Below are 21345 nucleotides of genomic sequence, written 5' to 3' on the forward strand. Positions count from 1 at the left end.
CGATCCCCGGCTGGACCGATTGAGGTTTTCTTTATTGGTCCAGGTCTGGCTGGTGAGCCGTGGCTAGTTACCACTTTACTGACAAAGACGTACCGTCAAGCGATTTAGCGTTCCGGTACGATTTCGTGTAGAAATCGAAAAAGTGTGGATTTTCATCCTCCTCCTACTAAGTAACTAAAGTTAGTCCGCTTGTATCTTAGATTGCATCATCACTTACCATCGGGAGAGATTGTAGTCAAGGGCTAACTTGTAAAGAATAAATAAAAAGAAGACAGTTTAGATCTATGCAAACAGTAAACATAGTTTTAATGAATTACTTAGTTTAAAAATTATTAAAGGTAAACTAAAATTTTCATTTGGCACACCACGATGAATTTCACCGATCATCATTATCATCATCAACAATCGATATTTGGCTCACTATTGAGTACGATTGTCCTCTCAGAATGAGAGGGGTTAGACCTTAGTCAACCACGCAGGCCAAATGCGGATTGGCAGACTTCACACACGCAGAGAATTAAGCTATAAATTCTCAAGTATACAGGTTTCCTGACGATGTTTTCCTTCACTGTTTGAGACACGTGATAAATTAAACAAAGTCTATCTAAAGTTAAACGTATTTATACGTTTTGTTTTATGATCATTGATCATTTATAAACAGTTTCTTTTCGATTATTTCTGTTTCTAAAATTAGTGTCAATTTCGAGATACTATTTTGTATAATCTAATCTCCAAAACTCAACACATTTTCATGCAGTTTTCACAAATGAAGCAAGCTAAATTTAGAATTAGTAGATACGTGTACATGTTAGTTACTACTTTGATATACATTTCATATATGTATACGCCCGCGACTTCGTCCGCGTGGAATTCAGTTTATCACAAATTCCTTGGGAACCATGGATTTTTCCGGGATGAAAAGCCTATGTGTTAATCCAGAGTAAAATCTATTTCCATTCAAAATTTCAGCCAAATCGCTTCAGCAACCGCAGCGTAAAAGAGGAACAAACTTACTAACACACTTACACACAAACTTTCGCCTTTATTATATTAGTGAGATAGAGTGATTAGTCTGAAGTGTGATTAACTTCTTTCAATAAAAATTGCACCATAATCGATTAGTATTACGCATATACGGATATGGTCGTACCAATGAAATTCCACCTTCAACAATGGCGGCTACTGAGAAAATTACGTGAATCATATTTAATTGATAAGTTTATTCATCTCTGAAAAGCCTGAATGACTAACAGACTGTCAAGGCCACGGTCTGACTAATTTTATATAGTTAATTTCACACTGAAGATATTGTACACTTCCGTAGGGCCGATAAAATGCCGCCATACACGAAATGTTTTTTTTTAATATGCCATACGAGGCAAAGTCGACGTTCCTGAATTTTTTTTTTTAAGTGACCGTTAGATGATGATTTTTGAAATGTAATTGAAATACACTTTTTTTTTGTAAATATTAATCTAATTGATGCTAAGAAAAATCGAAATTTAAAAGTAAATATTCTTTAATCATCTAAGCTTTTTCTGGAATGTGTACCTGTAATAGCCGGATTTGTTAAAGTTAGGATAGTTATGGGTATAATTTTCCCGGATTGGTATTTTTTCAATGGTGGTTAACAACAGAAGTAGCAGGACTATTATTTTAAAATTAAGATTAAGCCTATTTAACCTATTAGTAATTTAGTGTTATAATTAACATAAATATTTAAATGTAAGACTATTACGCAGGAGTTAATCATTATAAATGTTTGTTCAATAAGGACACTTTTCTTTTGACTTCACGTTAAAAATATGGGAGTATGTTGAGCGTCATTTTAGCGGCCAGTTTAAGGCTATTAGCGATCCATTAGGGTAGAAATTATATTGATTCCTGCCCCGCGCTCGCATTCCGATGAAATTGGTAACCCGATAACATCACCGGTCATTAGGAGCGTGTGAAGCTTTCATTTTGACATCGGGAAGCCGGTATTTTGTTGCAATTTTACGTATACCTCATGGAGAGTTGTAATTTTTATTTTTTCATTAATTGCTATTTTTTTTTAATTAATTATATTAGGTACAATAGTTAGAACATATCGCGAGACTGGTTGGACTTTAGCGTCCTGGGTGGGGACAAGAAATTATGAGCTTTTCTTTCTTCTAAGAAATTTTTAGTAAAATTCTTAGCACGGAATTGGAAAGTTCGTGGTGCTAGCCCCGTGTAAGCTGTAGGGCCTGTTATGTTGGTGGTACCAATATTTTTTTTTTATCTGAAAAATTCTTAGAAGTAAAACTCAGTATTTGATTGTCTGACCCAGGGTTCGAACTCAAGACCACATAGGCTAACCATTAGACAAACAGGGTATATTATTATCTATAATATTATACAAAGGAAGGAAACATTTGGTTGTATGTATGTTTGTTTATTTGCATTGAATTCGCTCTGAAACTGAACTGTCGGGAAACTACAGTAATCCCCGAGTGCTTTAAGCTATATTTTGTCCCCGTATACCTGGAATGGTGACCACGCGGGTAAAACCGCGCGGCGTCTGCTAGTCATTGATAATTTTGAAATATTTTTTATACACAGTAAAGAAAATTCATTTGTCCATCAAGTACAACTTTGAATTTGATGGACAATAATTATTAATATAAATTAGTAAGCATTTTTAACATTAATGATATTTTGGCCAGGAGTTTTTGAGGCAACCTCGTGATATATTTTGATATAAATTTGATTTAAAACACTTTTTCATTCATTAAACAGATGAGTGATGGTTTTTATTACGGTTCTAAGACTAGGTATATAGACTGCTAGTTAGCAGTTAGTCCAATGCGTAATTTTGGCGACTGATCGACACAAATGAAGAAGTTTTGTATAAATAAAACGCTCAAACTCCCGATGAAACCTAGCCCCATTTATTAATTTTATCACTTGACACCTCGTTCCATTGGCACTTATCTGCCTCTAAACCCATACGATTTACTCTCAAGATCACATAAATGTCAGACTTCGAAACTTCTGCTTTATGTAAAGTGCATCAATAATCTGACCCATTCTCACTTGGTGGAGGGAGATAGTTATACGGTATTCCATGTGTTGGAAAGGGATGGCTTGTGAATAGAAACATCAAAATTTTACAGCTTTTTTATTGCGCGTGCGCCGTACGCTGTTTACGTGCCGTGTCCGGTAGGTTTTTGGGTGTTCAGTACGTTTTTATTTTTAGTAAGTATCGATTATTGAGGTAGGATTTTAAATAGGTCTTGGTAGATAGGTCTGTCCCGAATTAGGTCGAAGCGAATTACTGTAATTTTCAAAATGTTTGTTTAGTTTGATTATTTTTTAGTACAAGTATTTTACTTTTGGTATTTTAGCCAGGTTATTAATACTAGGTCTTTCGTGAAATAGGTCGAAGCGATCAATCTCTGATTTTTATCATGTTTGTTGTGTTTTACGTTTAATTTTCATGCCCTACAATTTTATTTTCCGTAAGTGTTGTTTTTAAGTTCAGAACTTACCTTTGGTATCGCATTTTAACTCATCAACAAAATTGTTTGTCGTTTATTAATAAATAAATAACTTTTTATTTCGGTTTACACCATAGAATTGAAAATTAATCCAGAAGAGTTAGTAAGATTAGTAACAATTTTTTATCTTAAAATCTACTTTAGTATTGTTAGTGAACCTAAACTTAAAGAGTTAGGTATATTTCTTTACTTACTTCTTGGCCACAGTTACCCAATGTACCACTATTGGGCAGCTCAGCCTTTTCTGTATTGACTCTAGGATGCTTTTTGAGGGGGACGAGGTAAACGCACACATTGAAAATATTTAACACTAGTAAATATGTATCTAGTTAGTATAAACACGTTAGATCTTACCCTTTTGACAGAGGGACTAATACTATATAATATAAATCCTATGGTAATTGATCTGAGGTTAAGGTAGGTCAAGCTGGTTTTAAATTCTAGGTCTCTCGTGAACTAGATCGACATCATAAAAATGCTATGATTCTAAAAAATATGGTTTTTTAAATCTGATTTTGTAAAAAAAAACGCATTAAACTCATTGAGTTTTTCACCATATTTTAAAAGTGCCAAGTGTTTTTACCAAATTTTGTTATTTAGCTGCAAAATTTATCTATTTGACGCGAAACTTACGCCTAAAAATAGATTAAGGAATTTTTTGCAACAAAGAAGTCTCTAGTTTTAGAATAGATAAAATAATTTTCAAAAATTGATTGTGGCCTAGAATCAACATTTTATTTATCTAAAGTATGCCAACAATACACGTAATTAAACGTTATACAAAATAAAATATGCCACTTTTTAAAAAACATGCCGATATATATGTGTATATTAACATTTACATAAGTACACAAAGTCACCCGAGTGAGTCTTTACAAGCAACGTACTGAAGCCGGTGAAAGCCATAAAAACAAACGACACGCGTCTCCTTGACAACCACATATTTTGTATATGCGGTTGTCAAGGAAACGCGTGTCGTGTCTTTTTCATAAATTGTATTTCAAAACTTAATACTAACAAATATTACGTAAATTATTATAATAATCAATAATTACCAAAAAAATACCCCATCTTATTTCTTTAGTTGTAAACAGTTTTAAAAACATTTAAAAACTCAAGACGCCATTTTTCTTGAAAAATATTGAAAATTACTGATGCGACGGTTCGTGTCGTACTGACTCGAGAATGTATTTACTCTTTGAATATCGTATTTGAAGCGGCTACGACACCGTCGTGTTCCGTGCGCTCCATCTGTATATTATTGATTAATCTTTGCATAAATATAATATGTTGAATTTATTTTACAGATACATCAATAAAATTTAAAAATACACAATCGCGTTAGGTCTGCTTCTAGTTGGATTTTTCCATACTTCGTTATTCGTTTCGGGAAGGCTTTAGATTTAGTTTTCCACTAGATGTCGCTGACGTTTGATGAACTGCGCAGTTTATCGTCAAAGCATAACTTCCAAGAAGAAAAGCGTGGAAAAATCTCTTATACAGTACTATATAAATAATTCAGCGTCTTGCAACAAGCACTGCTGGTGTAGTGGTATCATGCAAGATTCCCATTCTTGCGACCCGGGTTCGATTCCCGGGCAGTGCACTCTTTTTGTAGAATATCATTTTAAATTAACTTGGTTAGGTTTTTTAATATTTTTATATGGTTTTTGAGACATATTTTCACAAAAAATAACGAATTATTGATTAACAGTAATAACTAAAGGATCCTCCCATAGATGTCGCTAGCGCTATTTCATACATTTTTGTACTCATCATCTATGTACTTTATTGTACTAATACTGTAAAGAGATAAAGTTTGTGGTATTGTGTGGTAATCTCTGGATCTACTGAACCGATTTTGAAAATTCTTTTACCACTAGAAAGCTATCTACGTTATTTGTGAGTAAAGGTTTAATTTTTTCCCAGAATTCTCACGTGAATGGGACTACGCGGATGAAACCGCGGGGCGTCGGCTAGTCTTTTAATTGCAAAATTAATTATACTTAAATGTAAAAAAACTATTATAGGATATTTTATAAGTATGTAGCTTATATACCCACACTTTAAATACCGATCATATTTGAAGCGTTAGACGCTGTAGGTCGACATGGGAATCGAACTTGCTATATGCGGCAAAAATCCCACCGAACATTCCAACTATGGGAAACTTACAAATTAGCCAAAAGATTTCACATACATGCGTCAGTTGTGATACAACATGGTTCTAAATTCCTTATATTCGTTCCTTAATTTGGAACTTTGTCAAATTGATCCGATAAATGTGAGTCAGAGATGAATTATGTAAATTGGTATTTATTTATGTGAATTTATTGTGACAGAAGCCGAGATTGAATGTAAATGAGACGGGCCACTGCTAATTATTGTTTAATTTGTATTTGCAAAGCGGAAAATACTTATTAACCGACTTTAAAAAAGGAGGAGGGTGCCAATTAAACGCGTATTTTTCTTTAGTGTCTGTTGTCTTGTTACCCCGTCATAACTCAAAACTGATCTTTTTTAGGGTTCCGAACGTACCTATGTACAAAAATGGAACCCTTATAAAATCACTCGCGTGTCCGTCTGTCCGTCTGTCTGTAACAGTCAATCTAATTATTTCGTTTAATATTTTGTTTTTTTTTTTTTTCATATTTTTATGTTGAGTGATAAACGAAGTCGGTTGAATTTTGTTTTTAATTTATTTTGTACGTGTGGGAAAAGCTTGGAAAAACTGTGAGACCTTATATTTTTCATTTAAATGAATGAGCCAAATATAGGCCTAATAGGCCTATATTTGGCTCAGGTATTGGTCTAGTTAACATTACAAATATTTCTAAGCTATAAAATAAAAATTCTTGCACTATAAGAGGTTGAAATCATGAAAGAAATCTATATACATATAATAATATAAATGCGAAAACAATCCAGTCTGTTTATCTGTTGCCTTTAAAAAAAAACAATTTAAATGAGTCTTTAGTAAAGTGATGAACAGGGCCTTTGAGCAGAACTTTTATAGAGAGTACATGGTAAGACAATACATGGTTATTGCGGGATTTCTAAAAAAAAAAAAAAAAAGAATTTAACAGGAAAGAGTTACGGGCGAACGCTAGTATCTATACAATACTTGTACTAAGGATAATATAATACGTTAGTAAGTCTTTCGTGAAGTAAACTCAAAAAAGTACTTTTGCTAAGTTTTACATTGAGCAGTACCTATACTCTTCTATGAAAAACCATTGAATCCTCCATAATTCCAAGTGAAAGGAGCATTCAATACCGAGTGGATATGGGGTTTGACTGGACTGGTCCGGCCCTATTTATAAACATATATTAATATTTAATCCACAAAGTAAACTAGACTTAATCAGTACTGCTTAAAGATCACTTTACTTTGATGAAAATTGATGTTTATGAAGAAGAACTGTTTAGAGTAGAACTGAAATATTAGTCATTTTTAAAAGATAATATATGGCTAATATTAAAATGAGTTAAATGAGCTCGGTGACTGTCATTATCTGACAGCGATTAAGATAATAAGTAGTGATATCCCAGTGGATATGACCTCAGCCTCCGATTCCGGAGGGTGTGGGTGCGAATCCGATCCGGGGCGTGTACCTTCAGTTGAGTTTCAGTTTCAGTTGTGTGCATTTTAAGATATTAAATAACACGTGTCTCAAACGGTGAAGGAAAAACATCGTGAGGAAACCTGCATACCAGAGAATTATCTTAATTCTCTGCGTGTGTGAAGTCTGCCAATCCGCATTGGGCCAGCGTGGTGGACTGTTGGCCTAACCCCTCTCATTCTAAGAGGAGACTCGAGCTCAGCAGTGAGCCGAATATGGGTTGATAATGATGATGATGATGATGATTAAGATAATGAATAACCCAGTAATTGTTGAGACTATTCGCAGACCTTTACCTGTTAAAAGATCGTAATTGACTATCAATCTATCTAATGTAGACCCAGCTTTATAGTTTATCTTTTTCAATAAACCAAAGCTCGTAAACCATTAAAGGAAAACAATGTTAGAAATTGCTTAAGTGATTTACTTCAATATAATTATTATACAGTCATATAACTTAGGCGTAGTGTACACTAGAAGAAAATTAATAAGGATGGGGTTTGGCTGGGGTTTAACCCCTAACGCAAAAAAGGGTGTTAGAAGTTTGATGGGTCTCTCTGTCTGTCTGTCTGTAGCACCATAGATCCCGAACGGATAAAGCGATTTAAATTTAGTTTTTTTTATGAAAGTGTTCTTATAGTCTGGCAAGTTCGTTGATAACACTCCCATGATATGCGGGCGACGGGCGGAAAGAAATCGCAGCGGCGCGGGTGTGAAATCGTGTGTGCGGGGAAGTGAATCAGTCGTGGGTTTTTCATTCATCGATACCGCGCCCCGCGCGCAACATCGGGAGTGTTATGAACGAAGTTACCAAGCTATAGACATTATTAAAAACAAAAAAAAAATCGGAAGTAAGAAACCGTATTCTGATTTTTTTTGGTTGGCATTAGTTATACATAATTGTATAATGTACAAACAGTTGTTAGGCAAGTGCGTTTGTGTAAGTGAAGAAGCGTTACATACAGAAACATGTTTGTAAAATTGTCATATATCTGTGAGAGATTGCTAAACGACAGTTTGTTGGTAATCGGATTTCTACGCCACAAGGCTCCTAGTCAGGGATTCTTGGAACATTTTGTACACCGGATTACTAACAAGCAAATTTTTCGTTAATAGCTTGATGAGACGATCTACTTTACGATATTATTATAATATATTTACGATAATTCTTGATTCTGGTAACTGAGTTACCAGGAAATGAAAATTTCAGAGCGTCGGAACGAGATAATGTACCACGCAATTTGTAGGACATTGTGGCTGTTATGTTGTATAACTATTAATTAATCAAAATTTAAAAAAAAACATCTGGTTAGTAACAACTTTTGTTACTTTACCCTCCTCCCAACTTGTATCAATAACGAGGTTATTAAAAGTTGTTACTGCTTACAAGCACTTTGGAACGTCAAGTTTGATAACTGTAAAGACTTTACCACACCGGTTGGGAAATTCATCGTCTCCTTACTGTTTTTTATTTAGTAAGATCTAGATATGCTGTAGTGTAGACTCAGCTTTAACTCGGCCACGTATACATTGATTGTGGCCAGAAAAACCACGATCGGCGACACGAGCGGAATGATGGATTGCGTGCACTGTCATAAAAAACTTCATAATTCATCTCATTTAACCTTGTTTATATACCGCCTGGATAATGTGGCACTTACGTAATGTATTACATCTAATGATAAACTTTTTGTACAGTATAGAGGTTTAAACTCACATTAACTATGTTATATCATCATCATCATCATATCAGCCAATGGACATCCACTGCAGGACATAGGCCTTTTGTAGGGACTTCCAAACATTACGATACTGAGCCACCTGCATCCAACGAATCCCTACGACTCGCTTGATGTCGTCAGTGCACCTGGTGGGGGGTCGACAAACACTGCGCTTACTAGTGCGGGGTCGCCATTCCAGCACTTTGGGACTCCAACGTCCATCGGCTCTTCGAACTATGTGCCCCGCCCATTGCCACTTCAGCTTCGCAACTCGTTGAGCTATGTCAGTGACTTTGGTTCTTCTGCGGATCTCCTCATTTTTGATTGGATCAAAATTTTTCTAACATAGCTCGTTCCATTGCCCGCTGTGTGAACTTGACTATGATAAATAGATATTAATTAAATAACTAGCGAACGACTGCTATATTATATTTATATTTTCTACATATAGTAGTCTCGTGGTTTCACTCGCGTAGTTCCCGTTCCCGTGAGAATACAGAGATAAAATATAGCCCATGACATTCACAAATAACGTGGCTTTTTTATTGGTTAAAGAATTTTCAAAATTGGTTTAGTAGATCCAGAGTTTGGGGTTACCCCCTACAATACCACAAACTTTGCCTCTATTATAATGTTAGTATAGACTAAGACACGCAGAGAAACTCCAAGTATACCTAGTTCGCTCCATCGCCCGCTGAGTGATTTTGAGCCTTTTTATGAGGCCTATAGTTAGCAACCAAGTCTCGGATCCATAAGCGAATATTATTTGTTAATATATTGGTAATTACTGAAATCGGAAATTACGTTATTGCAATATAAATTTTAAAAGAGCCGTGATAGCCCAGTGGATATGATCTCTGCCTCCGATTTCGGAGGGTGTGGGTTCGAATCCGGTCCGGGGCATGCACCTCCAACTTTTCAGTTGTGTGCATTTTAAGAAATTGAATATCACGTGTCTCAATCGGTGAAGGAAAACATCGTGAGGAAACCTTAGCAAAACCTGCATACCAGAGAATTTCTTAATTCTCTGCGTGTGTGAAGTCTTCCAATCCGCGTTGGGCCAGCGTGGTGGACTATTGGCCTAACCCCTCTCATTCTGAGAGGAGACTTGAGCTCAGCAGTGAGCCGTATATGGGTTGATAACGACGAATATAAATTTTTTAACTATAAATGTCGGAATTGAATTTTTCATCTCGCATTAGGGCAGTGTGGAAAACTCGTATAGACTTGTGCTCTGCATAAAGACTTTGATGATGCTGTTGATTTTAATATTCAAACTGAAGCGGCAAATCAATTCCCTTTGATTCGTTTGAACGGATTGTGGAAATAATTAGTGCCTTTTCAAAAATGCTCATTTGTAACGGGTGATAAATGTTTACGAGTTATTGTTCTTGGATGTTGGGAAAGAGTTGTATGGATGCGCCGAGTATAGATTCAAAACACTGTATTAAACAGAAGATTTGTGTATTTTAAATCAATATATAGATTTACAGAAACATTACAATTTAAAACGATTTGATATAGTTGGTCTATGATGGTTTGTGTTCAGGGTAGGATGTAATGGTTATACGTCTTATATTACTTAGTCACTTAAAAGATATAAAAATATAGATTATTATTATAAAATTGAAAGAGGAAAGCTAGCTATTAATGCGGTTTGTCCATTGTACATAATGCGTTACAGCAACCTCATCCGCAGACAAAACTCACTCACTTCAGTCATGACCAATTGAAAAAACACAGTGCAGTATCGCTATTCTGTAAAGATGATTTATAACTGTAAGTGTTATGTGTGAGTTTCGAATTCGTTTTTATCTTTCTCTGTCGATAGGATCGTTTCAGAAGAAGAGATAAAGAGACGAATTCGTGATTTAGCGTTACAGTTTCAGATCTCCGTGAGAACAACATATTGCAGTAGGGCAACAATGTTTTGCTATGATGATAACTCGCAACTTCACCTCTATTTTTCTCATTCTATATTATCGTGTTAGACAGAGAGAGAATGCGAGACTTGCACTAGCGAGTTATAAAAACTTTACTGATTTCAAGAGTTTTGTTTGATGAACGTCTTATCCACATTATCCTAGCATTTATTCGTTAGTATATTAAAACACGGTCACAAGCGTTTACAGTAATTTCATAATAACACAATATTTTATTAGTTCTCGGCGAAATGAGTTACTTAATTAGTTGTGTTCAAACAATGCGGTTGTAGCGAGCTGATTGCGAAGCTTATTGAAAAGGACCGCATAAACGCTTCACAACCAACTTTGTACAAAGCTTTTTACCTATTTTATGTTTAGCGTACGCCCTTGAAATTTTTCAGATTTCCTGCGGGAACCACGTATTTTTTGGTTATAAAAGAAGCCTATGTGCTAATCCAGGGTATTATCTATCTTCGTTTTAAATGTCAGCCAAATCGGTCCAGTAGTTGCGTCGTAGAGTAAGAAACATCTATACAAACTTTCGCGTTTATGATATTAGTAACTAGGATAACTTACATAGGCCTACCTAATATAGTGAAATGTATAAAGAGTTAGGTTTATCGTTTTATGTTTTGTGCTTGTAGACGACGTCATTAGCCCTGGTCTGTGAAAATAGTGATAACTCTTCTACAAAAGCAATCACTCGCTCCGTTACAATGCTGAATATAAACCAGTTAGAGAAGAAATTGAATAAACTATCTCTTCTGTTGTTTTAAAGATGCGGCAAAGAATTTCATCAACTCCGCAGTTTTAGATTGTATTTATTTTCTACAAAAAATTAACGCATCGATTAAATTGATCAGACAAAAAGAATACAAAACAACACCATGGATTAATAATAAAAATAGTTGTAATCGTTCGAAATAGTAGATTATTATCTCAACTGTCCCTCCATTAGACTCTCCTCAGTCAATATCCTTTCTACATGCGTCATTATAAGTCACAATTCATTAAGTTTTTCGTCAGGCTCACGATTTCAATAGGGATGTCTAGTGTCCGCATCGGAGACATATCGACATTTACATCTCAGATCATTATCGAACCATTCCTGCATAGTCACTTGACCGGGGTGGCATCATGTCTCATAGTATTACAGCTAGACTAATGTATGGAATTTAATTCCGATATAAAAAGACAGGTTGTAATATAAAGCGTAATGGCGTTTAAGACGTTTCAGATTACAGATTATGACATTGCCCGTAAGTTGAAAGCTAATCAAAATGTTTTAATCGATGACGCGATAACATCAGTGATGTTCGTATTACAGTAACTTGTTTATCGATAGAGTATCGTTATTTATAAAGACATTAAGCGTTTGTGGTGATTAAAATTATACATACTTTATAATTTTGCTGGATTCCATGTCCGGCGATAATTACATACTACTTTTCAACTTGTAAAACGCGTTGACAAAGTAGATATTATGTAGTACTTAAGTTGCAATTGGAAAATCAATGCATTAACTAGCTATTAAATAAATTATTAGCGTCACGTATCTACCTAAATTTAAAAAGAGTGCAAGTTTGCACTTTTTAGCATTTATTGCTGAAATTCTTAATGTTAAAACAACTTTTACCTTAAAGCTTAATTTAAAGTAACAATATTATGCTTAGATTTTTAAAGATATCTAAACCAGCATTATGACCATTAGCTTACCTTAATAAATATTGATCTTAATTCTCATAGTTCTTATTTACCAAAAGTTGCAAGTTTCAAACAAAACAATAATTTTATAATCGGACCAACATTGGAAAATTTGTGGACATGCACATCTTTACTAATATTATAAAGCTGAAGAGTTTGTTAGTTTGTTTGTTTGAACGCGCTAATCTCAGGAACTCCTTGTTTTATTTGAAAAATTCTTTCAGTGTTAAATAGCCCATTCATCGAGATAAGCCCATATGGGAACGGAAACCACGCGGGTGAAACCGAGCGGCGTCAGCTAGTAAATAATAATCGAAATCATGATTTCCTCCTTAATTAAAGTCGTTTGAAGATCTATTACAAATACAAATAAATAGACATCACTACGTTGAGACCTCCAAGAGTAATTTTCGATATCATAGAGACCAATGACATCAAATATTCACATCACCAGAGGTGAACGAATTCTTCGCATTATTTTAATTGATTTGTTGAATGTTTCTTGTTAAGTGTGCCTCTATTAATTGGCATTTGAATTATTTTAGATCGTTGTTTCGTGATATCGAAAACACATTACAATGGTGGGAATAACTGGCGTATAAATAAAATTTATATAGTTGAATATAAAATATCGTTGTGTCCGCATTCAAAATTTAATTTACATTTTGCAGTTATATGTTAATTGGAATAAAACATCAAAATATTACGATTAGTTTTATGTTCAGTAGACATGACAGAATTAAAATTAGGGAATGCTTTAAGTCTATACTTATTTCATAGTAGTCCTTTTTAGGTCGTAAAAATTATGACACCGCTTTTCCATCACTAAAATAACATTGATATTCAACGACAAAATAAAGCCTATACACAAAACGTTTTTAACCATATGCGTTGAAGATTACGTTTTACGTCCCACTAATCATCTATAAATCCTTCTACTGCATGTAACTTGTATTGATAAAGTACCCTCAGTAGCCTCCCATCTGTAAATAACAGACAACAAATAGACGTTCAATAAATACCTAGGCATATACATTCTAAAGTCAGCAACCGAAACGGTCGAGAGCAGCGCCCGCCGATATCGATCATACGATTAGTTGATTTTACGGTCGACAAGCAAAAAACGTAAAGCGTAAAGTTCGACATCGGATTCGTTTTAACTCAAGAGAGCACTCGACGTGTTTTGTTTGCGCGCGAGTGTTGGCCCTTTGCATTCTAGAGACCAAGTGGGCTATTTAGTTTGCCGTGACAAGTGCTGACGCAAAGGTCCCCGTCCATTTGTGCAAGGATGCGTGTATTTGCGGCAGTAAAAGGACCGGACGGTTGGTTGTGAGCCTCGATAGTTCGACGGTAAACGGGTTGACTAAAATCTTATTTGTCCTTTGTAGGCCAAATAAGATTTTAGTCAACTGCACTGGCGCACTGGTAACTTCATTATTATCATTATCAACCCATATTGATCTTACTGCTGAGCTCAAGTCTCCTCTCAGAATGAGAGGGGTTAGGCCAATAGTCCACCAAGCTGGCCCAATGCATTGCATGCAGGTTTCCTCACGATATTTTTCGTTCACCGTTTGATACGTGATATTTATTTTTTTTAAATGCACACAACTGAAAGTTGGAGGTGCATACCCCGGACCGGATTCGAACCCAAACCCTCACTATCTATCACGATTCTCACTGGAAACTTACTGATGATAAAATATTACTAACTAGCGGACCCTACCCAGCAAACGGGAAATAAATCCTGGCTGAGTTTGTTATGGGCTCGGATCAAGGCACGTTTAGAAACCTCGGAACTTTAATTTTAAGTTTCGACCTTTAATTAAAAAATTATAAGTTTCGACCAATTATTATTACCATTATCTAATATCTTATATAATCTATATTAAATAAATGAACTTTGACTTAGAATTGACTTTGACTTTATGGGTTTGATCTTATAATAATATAGCAGTTTTCATCTTAGGTGGAATAGCAACCTTGGTTTTTCGTGACAAGTGCCGGTATTATGTGAAGGTCCGAGTTTATTTTTGGAATAGAAATAGAGCAATGGGTGAATCGATGACCATTTTGTCGATATATGTTGCACGCATCCCTAGACTTCTAAATTAAATAATTGTAAAAATATATTATCAACAACAAAAACTTGCAAGTCAAATAGGAAGTACCTAGTAGGTATATTAGGCAGTATTCGTAATAATAAAGAGCCGTGATAGCCCAGTGGATATGACCTCTGCCTCCAATTCCGGAGGGTGTGGGTTCGAACCCGGCCCGGGGTATGCACGTCCAACTTTTCAGTTGTGTGCATTTTAAGAAATTAAAAATCACGTGTCTCAAACGGTGAAGGAAAACATCGTGAGGAAACCTGAGAATTTTCATAATTCTCTGCGTGTGTGAAGTCTGCCAATCCGCATTGGGCCAGCGTGGTGGACTATTGGCCTAACCCCTCTCATTCTGAGAGGAGACTGGAGTTCAGCAGTGAGCCAAATATGGGTTGATAATGATGATGATTCGTAATTCGTATCACATCACACTAATATTATAAAGGCGAAAGTTTGTGTGTGTAAGTGTGTCTGTTTGTTCCTCCTTCCGCGCTGCGGCTACTGAAGCAATTTTTCTGAAATTTGGAATGTTAATAGATTTTACTCAGGATTAACACATGGGCGATTTTTGACGCCGGATCAATGATTCCCGGGGGATTTGTGAAAAACTGAATAAACGCGGACGAAGTCGTAGGCGTCAGCTACATACATCGCAGTTGTTTACTTAAACATGTATTATTCGTCTTCAAACCATAGAATATCTAGATCTATAATGTTCTGTGTGTTACCTACCTCCTCTATCCAGTTTCTTTTCTATTTTTTTTTTGATTTATTCTTTACAAGTTAGCCCTTGACTACAATCTCACCCGATGGAAAGTGTTGATGCAATCTAAGATGGAAGCGGGCTAACTTGTTGAGGAGGAGGATGAAAATCCACACCCCTTTTCGGTTTCTACACGACATCGTACCGGAACGCTAAATCGCTTGGCGGTACGTCTAAAACATATTCTCCTTTCCAAACAGAAACATTGGTAAATTTCTGAGCTTTTAAATAATTTACAAACATCGTTTCGTAACTGAGTATGTACTTGTATTTGTTAGTTAGTTTTTTTAGTTTTTTAAAAAGAATATTTGCCATATATTTTATAATATGACCAATATTCCCATTCCCCTCCAACTAGTCGGGAAAGACTGTGCTAGGAGTGGGTACGACAATAGACCAACGGGGCGGGGATCGAACCACCACCCCTCGGTGATGAGTCCGACTGCTCTTACCGTTGAGCTATTGAGGCTTTGTTTAATATTAACTCATTTCATTTGAAATAATGCTAAGTGAAGTTTCATAATCTTTATGAAGTTTTACGGAAACAGCCGTTGAGCTTCATCGAAATCAAACAAATATTTGAACTCAAAAGAACATTTTGAGATTGTCTAACGTTTTAATAATATCCTTTGTCGAATACTTTTTAAACAATCATACTTCGGTTCGTCGAATTCTTTGATGTTTGTAAAGAGCTGAATATTCTTTTGAAGGTTTTATTGTAAACAGGCGCAATTTCAAAACTGATTCTTGTTAATGTTTTATTGTTAGCCGTGTATATGCGTATGCCGATATTAGTATATCGAGCCAGGCGCCTCACTATCAGTTGTGTGAACTTCATAGAATCAAAACTGCACTGCCTACTCTAAGTAATTACGAGTACAAACCTGTTTCAATTTTGTGCAAATTCGATTTTTTGTATTATTTACAAGTTAACCCTTGACTTTACAATCTCCATAGGCGTATGTATAAATCTGAGGGGGGGGGGTCCCATGAATACTATACTAGCAGACGGCCGCGACCTCGTCCACGTGAAATTTAGTTTTGTACAAATCCTTAAAACTGTACTGTAAAGTTTAACAAACATCCAAACATCCATACAAACTTTCGCGTTTATAATATGAGTAGGATTTTTAGTTCATAATTTCATAAGATTTTGATGGAAATTTGTGTAGTTAAAGATAAATGTTGGACTAAAGACGACTTTAAAATAGAAACTAAAAGAAAAAGTTTTGGTACCCCAGATCAGAACGCTTCTGCAACAGTATGATTTGCGATTCGATTCTCAAGTTCATCTCTCCAACAATATTTTATACTAGCTGACTCCGCGCGGTTTCACCCGCGTGGTTCCCGTTCCCGTAGAAATACGGGGATAAAATATAGCCTCCTCGATAAATGGGCTATCTAGCACTAAAAGATTTTTTCAAATCGGACCAGTAGTTCCTGAGATTAGCGCGCTCAATCAAACAAACAAACAAACTCTTCAGCTTTATAATATAAGTATAGATTAGGGCACTAACGCATTAAAACTGAGGCGGACAAATGTGCATTTTAGTTAGTTTTAGTAACCAACGAAAGTTATTTAAACAAATAATACCTAAATACAATGTTGAGATGTGAATTCAGGGAGTGTGAACTATAGACTTAAATACATAATGTAAACACGAAATTGTGCATGTGTGCGCTCAGTGAAGCTCGGATCACTTTTTGTCGTGATTCTGTAGGCACGTAACATGTCTATAGTAAACAATGTCATTGTCTCTTTCTATATCTGTCTGAAAAATCCGAGATAACCCAGTGAATATGACCTCTGCCTCCGATTCTGGAGAGTGTTGATTCAAATCCGGTCCGCGGCATGCACCTCCAATTTTTCAGTTGTGTGCATTTTAAGAAATTAAATATCATGTGTCTCAAACGGTGAGGGAAAACATCGTGAGGAAACCTGCATAACAGAGAATTTTCTCGATTTTCTGCGTGTGTAAAGTCTGCCAATCCGCATTGGGCCAGCGTGGTGGACTACTGGCCTAACCCCTGTTATTCTGAGAGGAGACTCGAGCTCAGCAGTGAGCTGAATATGGGTTGATAATGATGATGATGATGATGATGATGATATCTGTCTAACAAGATATTTAGATAGAAAGATACATTCCAAACTCGCGCCGTTGTTCTAGACATCATTTCAGAATAGTGCTGCAGGTTCATCTGTCATCTATTCAAATTCAACGAATCCTTGAGCGAGCGTTTCACCGGCGTGGTGTGAACTCGGCTATAGGATGTTTAGTTTTTCCTACTGGTCTCAAATTATCTCTCCGTTACATGTACTCTAGTATGAATGAAACGTGGTATCTATTTAAAGAATCTTAGAAAACATGGGCTGTCCGTGGTTTTATAAATAGGTTTCGCATTGAATTCCTAGTTCTGGTGCAAACTCACCTTCGATAGTTCGAATAGCGTCTGTATGTCGTTAGTTTCATCTTGCATTGCTCGTGGCTATAATATTGCCTACAACATTTATAATGTCCTCTCATGAGATAGCAGAAGATAAGAGTGAATGAATTGCTACGCAAATTGCAGAATCGCTCGATCCGAGGTTTAAACTATTCCTTATTTTCATAGACGCTGAAATTTCTAGCAAGATCTTTTATGACCCGTTTACATTGGCTGTGTAGATGTTTACAAAATGTACATTATTATGTATTTACAGTCGGTACACCGCGGGCTTTGAGTAAACGTAAACGTAGTCAATATCTCTAGGTCTAGGATATACTTACGCACAGCACTTGGACTGCCTTTCCAAATCTTCTCTTTTCTAGTATCTTATGAGCAAGCGCGCACAGACACAAAGTGCATCATTGATTTCCAGTTGTGATTGTATTCATATTCAGATATATAGTTTTTTTTTAAGTTAATTATAAAAAGGTGCTATTCAATTTGCAGTGACATCTACTATAGTGAATAGACTCACATAGAGCTTTTATATCATGTAACTAAATTATTGCTTAAATAATTATTAATTAATTTAACACGTCTTCGGTGTCATACTTAAACGTGTAGGTACAAAACTCTAATGTTTTTCGTTCTGCTTGCTTTTCTAGGCTTTTGTTTTTCGTACAACCTACAAAATTAAAATTGGGTTAGCTTTTTAACCCAATTTACGCGGCGTTTACCATTAAAATTGAAATCCAGTTGTTTTTTCGCGAAAACCCACTCTAAGCAACCACAATCCAAATGCGTATTCAGTTAGGTCATCATCATCATTATCAGCCAATAGTCCACTGCTGGATATAGGCCTCTTGCATGGATTTCCAAGAACATCGGTCTCCAGCCGCCAGCATCCAGCGTGACCTGCAACCCGCTTGAAATCCTCGGTCCACCTAGTGGGGGGTCGTCCAACACTGTGCTTTCCGGTGCGAGGTCGCCATTCTAGCACCTTGGGACCAGAACGTATATCGGCTCTTCGAACTATGTGGCCTGCCCTTCAGATTCGCGACTCGCTGAGCTATGTCAGTGACTTTGGTCCGTCTGCAGATCTCCTCATTTCTGATTCGATCACGCAGAGAAACTCCAAGCATAGCTCGCTCCATCGCCATCGTGTCTTTGAGCCTTCTAATAAGGCACTTAGTATGTTCAGTAGATATCTACTAATTTAGTATAGCGCTAGAAAAGCATACCGGGGCAATAAATACATAGCGTGTTTATAATTAAGGAAACTTTTGACATTAATAGGGTAATAAAAGCATTTATCAGTTAAACTGGATCAACTAATCTTAACCTGCAGTATGTACCAATATTTGGATTATGTTCTTTTTTTTTATTTTTTTTTTATTCTTTATTAGTTAGCCCTTGACTACAATCTCACCTGATGGTAAGTGATGATGCAGTCTAAGATGGAAGCGGGCTAACTTGTTAAGAGGAGGATGAAAATCCACACCCCTTTCGGTTTCTACACGGCATCGTACCGGAACGCTAAATCGCTTGGCGGTACGTCTTTGCCGGTAGGGTTCTCGTCAGTGAACTAAAATTGTATCCAACTGCGCAATTAATATTCATTTCTTTATAATATAATTTTTCAGCATAGGTAATGTCTAATAAAACAAACGTTCGTTGAATACATATTGAATACAGGTTATACTTTAGTGTCCCTAGTGTCAAAGTGAATTTATTAAATCCGTTATACAGGGTGGTCCCGTAATTAATGGATATAACGCAATTTTGAGATACCTAATTATCTAAAATTAATTTGAATAGTTTTTAAAAACCCCTAGGGTGACCAAGCTATATTTATTATTCAGATTTTTGAAGTTTTTCTATTTTGAATCAGTTTTTTCAAAACTGAAAAAATCACCGCTTATTATTTGATAAATCCGAAAAAAATATATAACTTGGTCACCCTGGGAATTTTTGGAAAACTATTCAAACTAGTTTTAGATAGTTAGGTGGTGTATCTGCCATTTGCGTTTTATCCATTAATTACGGGACAACCTGTATATGTATATATTTGCTCGTAGTGTCCCAATGAATCTGTTAAATCCATTATATATTTTTTGCGAGAATTTAGATGTACTGTACACCTAATAATAAAATCGTTCGTTATGTACTAATTGGACACATGTTACACTTAAATAACACAGTACGGTGTTCATTAAGTATATTGATGTGTGTATAAATAAATAAATAAATGATGCAGTTGGAAAAAAAAACAAACCATTCTGCAGTTTATGAACCTAATGCAATCTCTAATTAGTTAATTCGTTACAATGTCTAATATACGTGAAATAAATAAATCTGTAGCCTGTTAGTATGGTGTATGGATTAGAGTTTTATAATACATATAAATATTTATATAATTTATAAATACACACAGACACTGGAAAAAAACTATGCTCATCACACAAATATTTTCCAATTGAGGGAATCGAACCCACGGCCGTGGATGCAGAAAGCAGGGTCACTAGCCACTGTGCCAAAGGCCGTCATAGGTGGCTAAATGTCTTAATTTCATTTAGTTGCTTAATAAACAAGGAAAGCTATTAAAACATATAATAACTAAATATTGTCTGGGTGTTCCGTAATTTATTTATTTATTTACTTAAACAGTACCCTATCAAAAATCCCTAGGGTGACCAAGTTATTATCATTATAGACCATTACAACAGCTACAGCATTGAAAAAACTGATTCCTGATGATGAAAAATCCGAAACAAAAATATACCTTGGTCACCCAAGGAATTTTGAAAACTTTTCAAATTAGTTTTAGATAATTAGATGGTGTATCTACCATATGCGTATTATACATTAATTACGGGACATCCTGTATAATGTAAGTAAACACAAAATCGAGCATGTGTGCTAAAATAGAGTAGCTAAACTAGGATAACTTTTTGCGGTGATTTTGTAGGCTTAACATGTCTAATGTACATACAATAATTAGTTTTAAATTTACCATTTCACCGCGGCTAGTTGCCTCGACTGGTGACAGAAGGGCTGGCTCATTTTTTGCGCAAAGGATCAGCCTGGCTGTCCAGCGCGGAAATGCAGCCAGTATTCTTGCCACCATTCCACGTGGGCATGATTTGTATAGTTACTAGGATAAGTTAGCTTAAGTTCCCTATTGTATTCTTTCTCAATTAAAAAAAAAAAGTTTTAAATTTTAATAATAATACATATAACAATATTATAATAATATGTTATTTTTAGCTTCAATTATGGCTTGTTTTTGTAATTACAACAAAAAACTTACACTTATTATATCTTTGTAAGTCATAATTAAGACAAATTTGTATAGGAAACTATTAAAGTTTACAACGACAAAAAACTAAACTATCTAGTAAAAAACCGCGTTAATTAATTCTTCAATTGTCTAATTAGTTCTCTATTAAGTGTATCAGTATAAAGATTTTTTGTTAAAAGTTAAGTAAAAAGTTATATAGTTCGAGTACGAATAATTTATCTATTTTCAGATTAAGCATGTTGACATATCCGACAC

The 21345-nt window shown here is 35.5% G+C and overlaps 1 non-coding gene across 1 annotated transcript; it reads left to right on the forward strand.

Moving 5' to 3' along the window:
• Positions 1-5056: 5056 nt before the first annotated feature.
• On the forward strand, positions 5057-5127 carry Trnag-ccc (transfer RNA glycine (anticodon CCC)). Its single transcript has one exon. It is a non-coding gene; the product is annotated as a tRNA-Gly (tRNA).
• Positions 5128-21345: the final 16218 nt, after the last annotated feature.

This window comes from Bicyclus anynana, chromosome 3 (assembly GCF_947172395.1).
Source record: "Bicyclus anynana chromosome 3, ilBicAnyn1.1, whole genome shotgun sequence".
In the NCBI taxonomy this organism is placed as follows: Eukaryota; Metazoa; Arthropoda; class Insecta; order Lepidoptera; family Nymphalidae; genus Bicyclus; species Bicyclus anynana.